This window comes from Sander lucioperca, chromosome 10 (assembly GCF_008315115.2).
Source record: "Sander lucioperca isolate FBNREF2018 chromosome 10, SLUC_FBN_1.2, whole genome shotgun sequence".
NCBI classification, from domain to species: Eukaryota; Metazoa; Chordata; class Actinopteri; order Perciformes; family Percidae; genus Sander; species Sander lucioperca.
In genome coordinates, this window is record NC_050182.1 from 15,901,903 (window position 1) to 15,914,061 (window position 12,159).

A 12,159-nucleotide genomic window follows, 5' to 3' on the forward strand; every position below is an offset into this window, starting at 1 on the left:
AGATGCTATTTGATTAGGCTCCCATTTAATGGAAGTCTGTTGCTCATTTAACCCTTAACTGCTCTGCAGAGACTTTTAAGTAGGTTGCAGGAAGGTTGCAGTAATGAATTTCTAAACATATTCACACTTGGGAATACATGTAACTGTGTGAATGCAAAGCAGGGTATCTCTGAGGTAATATGCATCATGCTCTGCACAGATGTTATATTTTTTCATATCAGAATGGATATTTAACATAACTTGAGGGATGTGATCAAATACAAGGAAACCAAAAATCTCCAATTTAAATTAAAACCACCCTCAAAACAAGAGAAATGAAATCCCCAATTACTTCACATTATCCCAAAGACTTTAATTTCTCAAAAAGAAAAGAAACCGTATTTTCATACTTTATCTTATTAAACCAATTGCATCTTTTTGGGCAAACATTCTCACACCTTGGAGGGAAATGTTTGGTGCAGGAAACCTTAATCTAAAGCCATACAGCCTATAGAAGAACCTATTTCATTGTATTCATATATTATGTCATATACACCTCATTTTTGCCTTTTGTTTTGCTCGACGCACAAAACAAACAAAAACCTTTGCATTTAAATCGCTTGTGTCTTCAGGTGAATGCTTGCTGTTCTTAATTTTAAATGTCCACTCTGGATGTTTTTCTACAGCGCAGAATTGTTCTAAGTCATGGCAGTTGTTTTCATTGAATGTGTTCGACTGAACTACGACACTGTTGCCTCACCAGCATTCACTTCAGCTTTACGTTTTTTCTTTGCATCTGTTTGCTTTATTACTGTATGTGCTTAATTTGTTTAACTGTGTTATTATACAATGACTATTTGGGGGTTTACAGGGATATCTACATCCCTTGCTGTTATTGTCAAGTGCTTTATCTGGATACATGTGCATTACAGTACATCCTTCCATGTTTTTTTTTTTTGTTTTTTTTTTCCAATCTCATGTTTACCTTTAACGGCACTCCAGAGGCATTTGTCACCCAAACTTTAAACTGGGGAGTTCAGGCTCAAGTAGAAAGAGGCTGAATTTACAGCTATAAACGCTAATCAGCTTATAAGCTTCATTCTCAAATCCAGTTCTCCTAAAGTTAGATTGAAGGAGAGAGCATCAATTACAATCAGCTACGCATGCAGACAAAACTCGTTACCTTAGCGTTCCTGCATGGTTTCAGCGCGATTGCATTTTTGTCTCAAATTGTAGGCATCTGTCCTTGATCCGCTAGCTGCCTGTCCCCTGAATACACTGTGAAAAAGCCTGGTCTCGGGAGACAACACAGGGGTCGTAAATATCAAACAAACACTAGAGGCACAGGATAAGCACCAAAATACAACAAATTACATTCCAGCCAATCACCGACAAGATGGTTGGGGGAGGGGGTGGGGGTTAGTGACAATTAGTCAGTTAGTCATGACAGTTACGGAAGCATGGGGGGAGGGGCGAGCTTGCTCTGTTTTGTTCGGTATTTACTTGGAACGTCAACAGAAGTGACGTCATGCAGGAACTCATAGTGCACCTTTAAAGCCAAACTGGGGTCCAGCCATTAGTTTCCATTCATTCATTAGAATTGTTAAAGATCCATCATTATGGACATCAGGTCGGCTTTTAGGTCCATAATATTGCACATTCATTCCAAACAACTTAAATGATAAGTTCACATTTTTTTTTACATTTATCTTAAAACAATATTGACACGCCTCCATGCACATTGAAACATTTTTTTGGTCGCTGTATTTGTTTCTCCTGTCCATACTCGCCATGAAGAGATCTTCATTCTGTGTGAAAACTCATTCTTAAGTTTATCCAAACACAATACAAGGCTTAAACAGTCCTGTTGTGTAACTATCCTTCTGGAAGATACCCACTTCATTTGTTTAACTCAGATTGCTGAGTGCAGTGGCACACTGAAAAGCATTTTTGTATGAAACTGTATTTATCTTCCATCAATTACATTGAAATTGGTTTTAGAAGGGATCTTTTAAGGGCCAGTATGAACAGGAGAAACAATTACAGCAACCGTTTGTAAATGGCATGTCAATATTGTTTTAAGGAAAAGGGGAAAACATGTAAATCTATCCTTTTAAAGTGCAACAATAAAATAAATGGAGATAGATGGTTGCCAAACAAAAAAATCCTAGACACCACAGTATGCATTGAATAAATTGATCTAATTTGGTTACTACATGATTTGTACTACATGGGCTAAAATATGCCAAAACACTGGTATGTTCCTTTAAGTACTGGAAGATCTGACCAGCCTAGCAGTGTAAGGCTAATGGTCACCATGCGGATGAACATTTGACACTCTCCAATTACAGAGGCAGTAATCGCAGTATGACGCACACTCGCACGTCATCAACATTATGACCCTGCGGTAAGACTGTTTTCCACCCTCGTTTACTTCATATCATTCTCCACCATTTTACACCACACCGAGCACTTTAACAAAGCTGTACCTTTATCTCAAAACGCCGATGTTAAAAAGAGCAATAAGTGGCTTTAATGTAGTGTACACATTGTGCATAGTTATCAGGGGACACATCATAGGGAAAAGGAATGTACTTCATGATGGGTCTTATGAGCAGGGTGTGTGTGGGGGGGGGGATTAGTCCTAAAGCAGAGAAGCTGGGGTTTAAATCCTAGTGAATGCCATGCTATGAATTGATGAAAGAGTGGTTTGTTTCCCTTTTCATTCATTGTTTTCTTTATCTTCATGTGTTTAGATTTGTCAGTCAATTGTTTGCAGTTTGCAAATTTCAGTTTTGCAATAATTAAGAGGGTTTATTTTATTTTATATACACATGAATGGGAATATATATATATATATATATAGAAAAATATTATATGTATTTGAAATTCATCATACTGATGTACAAATCAGAATCTGAAAGATGACAAGTGTGCACTTTCTCATTGATTAATCTCTAGCTTTCAGCATTCCATTCCTGTAATGACCAGTAAACTAAAATGAAACTACGTCAGAAACTATATACCAAATTAAAGTTTTACTTTATAGCAGTGCTGTGTCAATGTGTCATGATTTCGTAAAGCTGTATCTTTTGTTCGACCAAATAACTACTTCTATCTATACAAGCAAATTCATGCATTTTAGCATCCATCTATCTGAGGACTACATTCAAGTTTACCCATTGGAAACGTTCGAAGAAATATTCAGATCCTTAACTTAAGTACAGAAGTATAATGAGCTAATATACTTAAAGCATCAAAAGAACCCATGCTGCATAAGGGTGGGGGGAAAAAATCGATACAGCATAGTATCGTGATATTTTCTGTGGCAATACTGTATCGATACACAGACGCCAAGTATCGATCTTTTTTTATATATGCGTTGGTCAATTTGTCTGCTTGACAATCCCATTTTGCAGCAATAAAATTGAAGTGAGATGAACAAACAGAGAAATGTATGTTTTTAGATAACAGATGTTGACAAAGTTTCCTTTTAGGGACATCATTTAAAATTGGGAAAAAATTGGAAGTTGGAAAAAAAGGTAATAAATTGCAATACATCGCAGAATTTTGCAATATGTTTAAATTCGCAATAATATCGTATTGTGACATAAGTATCGTGATGATATCGTATCGTGAGGCCTCTGGTGATTCCCACCGCTAATGCTGCAGAATCGGTAATTGAATTATAATTTTTGATGCATTGATGTGTAAGCACTATATTGTATTTGTTAATCATATGTTTTGTTTGTTAAAAGTAACTACTAGGTGCAGCTACTACATCAAACAAACGTAACGTTGCAGGCTAAGATGGAGCTATAAACAGCTGCATCGCCTGTAGTCGTTATGGATGTCTTTGAGTAACATTTTGCAGGTGAACCAGAACTCTTGGGATAGACCTTTTTCACAGCAGACATGTTGTCATGTCATAGTAGGAAAAGCACAGGTGTATTCAAATCCATTAATGATGGCTGCATTCCACTTAGGAGAGGCCCTGGTATTGTGCATGCTGACTCACTGAAATAGCTTACTAGGACACTTGTTGGAACTGAGCCATCGTTACTTTCATCTGTGCTTTTCCTACTATGACAAGTCAAAATGTCTGCTGTGAAGAAGGTCCATTAGGACATCCCTACTTTTAACTGAAGTTCTGTGATGTTCACACAAGAAAAGTTAATAGTCACTTCATACAGACGCTCTGGCTTTGGGGGCCCTGGGCCTGTGCTTAGTATTGAACCTTCAAATATACAGGTAATCAAGAGAGACCTGTTAGCCCATTCAGTAATCCTTCCATGAGCTAAGTATACCTATTTTATACACTGTTGGGTGGTTTTATTTACTGTATAACAATGCAATTTATTTTACTTGGAGGGTTTCAAGGTCTTAACCTGCAACTTGTAACTACAGATGTCAGATAAATGTAGTGGAGAGGAAGTGGAATTAAAGCAACATCAAATGGAAATACTCAGGTAAAGTAAGTCAGAATTGTATTTAAGTATGTTACTTAGTTACTCTGCAGCACTGTACACTAGCAGGTATGTCCCTATGCTAATGTGTTCTTTTAGTAAATATATGAGGAAGGGGGGCAGGTGCAAACAACTTCCCTGCAGGATCAACAGTTGTTTGAACCACCTGCAATAACCTTTTTTGGCCAGAAGGGGGGAGTGCTGCACAAAATAACTATAATAAAATCATTCAGCATTCTGAAAACAAAATAAGTCCCATTTAGATTTATATATCTGGAAGACATTTTATAATTGTTGAGTCTAATAAACTGAGAATGAACTGTCTGCCATGGTAAAGTGTAATGACGTTACTTTGCTCGGCAGTGTGACTGTGAGAATGTGAAATATCCAGAAAGCTGTGGCCGCTCTGGCTGAGGTTGTTTGTTTATTCCACTTCGGTTTCTGTTAAATGAAAAATCACAATGACTCCGAGCTCCATATCCAGCTTGGCCTAACATCCACATTTCCTCTGTAATATTTCTGGAATGGATATGCCCTATTTATAATACTCATTTTTATTGCTGGCAGTTGTTGCCTTCTATCGTTTTCTTGCAGAGCCTCTGGGTGGCCAAGTTAATTTTACATCTGAAGAGTTTAATTTGGGATTCTAATTACCAGTATTGTTGTTGGTCTACAATCCACTTCATTTGCATTAGCTGAAACTCATCCAGAGGAATTAACAGTACGTAAACCGTAAAATAAGCTTACATTGCCAGATCACCAACAGTACAAGCAAACAATTGCTGAGTTGTGTTTGACAGAAATGTTTGTCCCGTCCATAAATCTATGATATCACTGATGTCAAACAAACTGAATGTTAATGTGTGTTCATGTTTTTTTAAGTCCTCCAATAGCATCTTTTTTTCTTTATAGATACTGTAGTTCTAAACCGCAAATTGGAAACCAGTGTCTTCAATCTCAGTTTCCAACTGAGATTATTGTCCATGTAAGATGTGTGTTCATGTTCTTGTCAAGAGTTCAGTACCACTCTCTTGCCTATATAATGAATATGAAGTTACCGCCTGCAGCCGCTTAGCTTTGCTTCAGGAATTACTGCGCCCAGCCGAGAAATAGTCTAGCACGTCACACAATTTTGCTTGCATTTAACAAACAAGTTATACCGTTTTTTAATGAGTGACCTATTGAGGTTTAGACAGAGCCAGACTAGCTGCCCCCCCCATCCCTGTTTCCAGTCTTAATGCTAAGCTAAATGTAAGTGGCTGCTGAATAGGTGTATTTTTCCAAAATGTCAAATTATTCCTTTAAATTGGCTTACGGCAAATGGTTCATAATCGGTTTTCAGATGTTCCACCAAAAAGTGATTATTTCCTTGTTTCGTTTAAATAGTTTATTATAGTGTTAGAGATCAGACGGAGTATCAAAGGTCAGAGATAAATCTACAAAATTAACAATTTTGTGGTAGAAATATGTTTTTTCCAAAGATTTAGATTGATGCTGTACTCTGTGGAGGTTTTGTTTTGAATTGCAATATATTGTACAGGTGTTGCTTTCATTTTACAATGTATATTGAGCATTTTATTGACATAAAACTTACCTTTTAGGGTGAAATAATTTCCATCTTTTCTTGTCCTATCATCGTGTCTACTCCCTTTTAGCTCAAATCATATTTTGCAGTAATGTATCTGTCTCTACTCTTGTGAATTAATCTGAAGCTGCAAACAGAATTTAATCAACTCACTCTGACTTCACGGGTCCTTTTTTTTTTTTTTTTTTTTTTTACAGTGGAATAAACACACAATAAACTCATGCCATTAAATAGCCTTCCTCGGTGTGAATTGAGCCTGAAAGCATTTCAAATGGATTGGTCCTAGTGTTTATTTTTACTTCTATTTTGCTGTAGTTAAATCTCATTTGTCTGTCAACTGGGTTCTCACCACGGTGGAGTGAAGTAAATTGATCTTTTTTACGTGGGTGCTTTTTCTGTTGATTTAATCCTGATCCCTAATTAGTGTTTAGAGTGGCTGCCCTTTATATATAATTATGCTGTTTGTTGTGAATATTGGAGGAGTCTGACCCTCATTCACCTCTGAATACAAGGAGGAGCGGAGGGTTTGGTGTCTATTTGTCAACTTTTGGTGCAAAATCTGTGCAGTCAGTCTAAAATATCATCAGTTTTGATGATGGTGCAATCGAAGGTGAATGCAGCCTCAAAGACATCTCAGGGTTTCAGGGTTTTTTTTATTTTACATTTATTTTACATTTATTTTTATATTTATTAATACATACTGTGTGTATATGTTTATACTTATATTGTGTATTATATATATTCTTCTTATATTTAGAGAATGTGTGACATGCACCAACAACACCATGACAAATTCCTTGTATGTGCAAAAAACGTACTTGGCAATAAAGCCCTTTCTGATTCTGATTCTGATTCTGCTTGCAATGCATATCAACACCAGCAGATGGCATTGTGTAGCCATAAACTTACACAGCTCCTTAACAAGTGCTGTCATCGCTGAACAAGCTCCTACTTTTTTCATTTGTAAATTCACTGTAGAAATGGTTAGTACGCTAAAAGCATACTGGCATGTTTAATCGGTGTGCTGTGAGGGAAGTCAGATTTTCTGTGGCCCCATCCTATCTGCTTAATGGTGTGTTTGCTATTGCATTCACTCTCATTTACATGGCCCATATACCCCCTCTAATGTATGGCTAATTGTTGTGTTTCAGCAATAAAAAAAACTGAACTACTGCATCAATGTTCCTTACAAGTGAATGTTCTGGTTTTCAGTGTCGGCTAATGTGCTTTGAAAGTATTTGGTTACACAACATGAAATGTTTTGATTATGAATCTGGTGGAGACGGGTCACTCGAGGGCCGCATGCACACAGCAGTTTGCCGATTGCCTCGTCTATAAAAGGAACAAACAAATATAACTTCAGCAAGGCAATAATACTGAGCTTATTGTTCCACTGATGCTATTGGCACCGATGGCTGATTTGAGCTGTATTCTATTTATGTTGAAGAGAGAGAGAAGAGGAATGTAACATGCCACTTTAGATCCACTTCTTTTCAGAGGGATTATGCACTCTATACTCCACTACATCTCACAGAGAAATATTGCACCACTACATTTACTTTGCAGATGTAGGTTTTACATAGAAAACCCATGATCATCTTATAAAAGATGATGCTGTAGAATAAACACTGACAGGGTCAATTCTGCATACTTTGACTTTTAAACTTGAAGCACATTTAGCTGATAATACTTTTGGACTTTTGAAATAAATAACATTTTAAATCAAGGACATTCATTTGTAAGATAGTACATTTTCACATTGTGGTATTACTACTTTTACTTAAAGGGGAACTACGCAGGGGTTTTTTTTAGCTTAATTTACCTTAACTGAACAGCTTCGGAGTCATTGGAATGGTTATAGGACTTTTTTCGAGTTTAATGGTGGTCGTCTCGCTTCCCCCTAGCGCCTGTGAGCTGAAAAACCACCCTTTCAACTTTGGGCCAGAGAGCCGCTGCCCTCAGCATCAGGAAATATTGCATGATATCAGGTCTCGCGATGTAACAAATTGCTTCACGGCACTGCACACATACGGCCATTCAGGAACCGGCTAACAAGGTAGCGATGGAGTTTTTCACACTATCGTCATGGCTGAGCCGGCAAAAAAGAAGCAGAAAGCTAGGAAAGCATTGTCGGAGGAACAGAGAAAGAGGAAACGGCAGACTGACCGAGCAAGGAGTCAGACACAAGTAAACATAGGAACTGCCAAATATCTATTCCGAAGCTGCTGGGGGAGCTCTATAAAGAAACCTGCGAGCAAAAAGCGAGCGTAGCTTTCAGTTTGTGTTGATTCTAGCGGCCGCTTTGGACAAAAGCGGTAGTGTTTTTACCACACCTGCTGTCGTAAAGATCTTTTCTTTACGGTGCTGTATTGCCCACTGTATTACCGAGTTAGCATTACGGGGAGGTCATATATAGTTGCGATAAATGTTTTGCTCGGACAGAAAATCATTCATTTACAGTAACAGAATAAGTTACAGATGCGTCGTTGCATTTCAAATGTTGCATTCGGTAACTTACCTACCTACTTTGGATGTTTCGTGAGATAAACCAGGTAACACTGTCACTGTGTCAAGAGCCAAAGCATTAAAAATTGTTTAATAATAACGTAATAATAACTTAGATTCATATAGCGCATTTCATGAAACCAACGGACGCTTTACACAAGCACAGGGAGAAGAAAATATTAGGCCAACACAAACACGGAGTAAAAGGAAAACTTCTGCGCTAAATGGAAGAGGGACGTAAATATGTCGGCTACTGTCGTACAACCACATCGCGCATTGTAAAGTTATTTTATGAATGAAATAGTCAGATTACGGGCCAATTCGGGGTGGGTTTTAAATCATTTACAATCCCGCAATTGTCTCCATTTGTTGATAACCTGACCGAAGTTGACTCACGTTATCGCCGTTGTATTTCCCTTTCCCTTTTAGCTCATAGTTCTTTGTTTAATTTCCTTCTTTCCTGTGATGGTCCTGCCCCAGTATCAGCCATAACTACAACAGATAACTTCTAAAATAACATTTAAATACAATTAGGCCCATATAAAGAAATCTCCTGCTTCCTTTTACCTGGCTCAAAAAGATGGATACTAACACAGGCTTTTTCGGAGTAACAAAGAAATCTGTGACCCATCAGAATGTGTGACTGTATCACTACTGTCTACCTGCACGGGAAAAATCAAACCCGGGCAGAGGCCTTACTAAAAACTATATAGAAATGGCGTTCTTTCCACTTCTTCAGTCTTCAGTCTTGTTTGCTGTTACAGATCATTCAAGACTATTGTATAAAAATGACAGAGCTTCAGAAACATTTAAAAGTTACATATAGTCACTTTAAGTAAAGGATATGAGAATACTTTTTTCATCACTGCAAAGCTTTAGCAAACCACCCAGTAATAAGATGAGGCAATCCAACATCAGATGCATCAGGATTACGGTGCCAGTGTCACATCTCATAAGAATTTATGGAGGGTTACAGTAGGGACCCCATCTACAGTAGGCCTATGCTCTGTCAGGACTTATATAGGACGTATATCTCTCACATCATGAACCAGGGTCAGCACCCCATGGCAAAAAAGCTACCCCTGATATTTATGACTCAACATCAATTGTCCTGCAGGGCCATGATTCCCAATGTCACAGAATGTTTTGCAGCGGGGCCTAAAGAAACAAATAGCGGGCATGGTGACGTTATTAATCTGGACACGCTGGCACAGGCCAATACATCTCTGCCTGCTGTTTGATGTATTGGAATGAGCAGAACACAGAGATGGACTTTATTATTGGCATCTTGTTTGATGAATAAAACATCAGTGCAGGTTTGAAAAGAATTGGATTTTTTTTAACACGAGCAGAAATGGTTATGGATCACAGGACTTATTACAGTCTGAGACACTGCAGAATTTTTTTCAAGGCAGTCAGCTGTTTAAGATTGTGTCCTGCATACTTTTAGAGACACAGTGGTCATTTTGTAATTGTTTGACGAATCCTGATAGTTATTATACTGTAGACTGACCAACTCTTGTTTTTCTCTCTCTATTGCCTGTATTCCTGAATGTACTCGTACGCTTCTCAACTGAGAAACCGCGTGTGTGTGTGTTTGTGTGTGTGGTGCCAGTGCTGCATCATGAAGAGTCAACGGTCACAAAAAATGACATTTCTGCTGTAAAATGATATACTGCATCCGGACAACAGCAGTAAGTGTTTCAGTGGTGAGAGTGAATGCAAAGCATACAAGAAATTAGCTTTACAGGAGCCATTTACCTATTTAAAGATTTTTTTATGGCATTTTAGGCCTTTATTTAATAGGAGAGCTTGGAAATGAAAGGGGAGATAGAGGTGGAATGGCATGCAGCAAAGGGCTGCAGATTGGAATTGAACCTGCAGCAGCTGCGGTGAGGACTGAGCCTCTGTACATGGGGCGCACGCTCTACCAGCTGAGCTATCCAGGCACCCCACCATTTACCTATATAAACTGTTTATTTTCTGTGAAAAATGTCTGCGATTTGATTTCACCGTTGCCTGTTGGTAGTTGTGAGACTGTATTGCCTTGCTCATCTATCCTTGTGATAAACTAGGCTGTCACCGGCCGGCACAGCTTCATGCAAGCTCCACGACTGGACTCATGTAGACTGTACAATCTAATGTAATCCAATACAACAGCTCTGTCATAAATTCTACTTTAACAAAGTCTATAATGTTCATTTTTGTTACCATAGACTATATATAAACTAGCTATTTACATACATGAGAGGGGCAGAATATTAGAAACACCTCTCAATATAATGTAGAAAGTACAACACCACTACTACCAATGACCTTAATGCTAGAACACATTTTAACTGTGGAAGAAAAACCTGAACAGTTTATGCATTATAACTTTATGGCAGAACAGTTGCAATATTGTATTAGATTGCAATAGAATGTACAAAGGTACCTAATAAAGTAGCCACTGGGTGTACGCTGCATAGAGTGAATAAACGCATAAAATTAAAGCCTCATTCCACATAGACGCTGATCCATCACAAAGCCCCCTTCTCTGACTTAAAACTGTCCTTCTGTCAGTGATAAAGCCCACACAATGCTTCATAGATTTACCTACTTTCAGAGGAAATGGATCAAAAAATAAAAGGCTAATTTCCCCTCTGTTCTGTAAATTACAGACAACCAATCTGACTCAATTAGGGCTGCTGAGGGAGATGGCTCAACAGTGGAACTATGGGGTCAAATGCAGAGCAAATTGCCTTAAAATTAGCTCGCCTGAGGAGTTTCATGTGTCAGATGTTAATAATTAATGTGTATTACCTGTGCAGGCATTGGCTTTCACAGGAAATGTTCACATTCAAGTGAACTTTTCTTTTACTGGCAAAGAAAAAAAACATCCAGTTTTATTTTGAAATATGTTTTTTCCAACAACAGAGAAGGTGACAGAGGAAAGGATGGAGGAAGATCTGTGTTTAAGGCTCATCAAGAGTTCATTTGACATCACAGACATTGTCAGGAAACACAGATGGTCTACACTGAATACACTGATTGTAAGGATATTCTGAGGCTTTTGGACAGCAGACTGACAATCACCCTCTAAGGACAAGCAGAGGTTGATGGGTGTGACTGTGACTTGTAACTAAAGACCAATATTGAATCCGATCAGACCTTTATTTTCTCATTCCTGCTTTCAGGTGCATTAGTTAAATAGTGCTGTGCAGGCTCTTCGGTAATGGCCAACAAATGGGCCCATCTATCTTATTTAATATGGAGAAAACACTGTGTTTACACTTTAGCTTCTGTTTTGCCTATGTAAACATTATGCAAACACACTTTTCTAAACTCCCTGTGTAGCCACAATGCAAGTCACCATGTACCTGTGTTGAAAAATGCAATCAAAGGACCCTCTATGGTACTGTATAAACATCTAGCTCCAGTTTATGGCACTCATCAATCATCATTTTACACAGATCGCACTTTTGAACTGATAATTGCATCAAGTTAAAAGCTAGGTTCTATTTTTTTGAAATAACCCAAAGAAGTCAAACTCTGAAAAGCCCTGCAGGTGTTTTCACAACACTTACCGTTGTAACATTGTAACCGTTGACATTTCCAGATTTCTTAGAGACTATTCTACCCAAC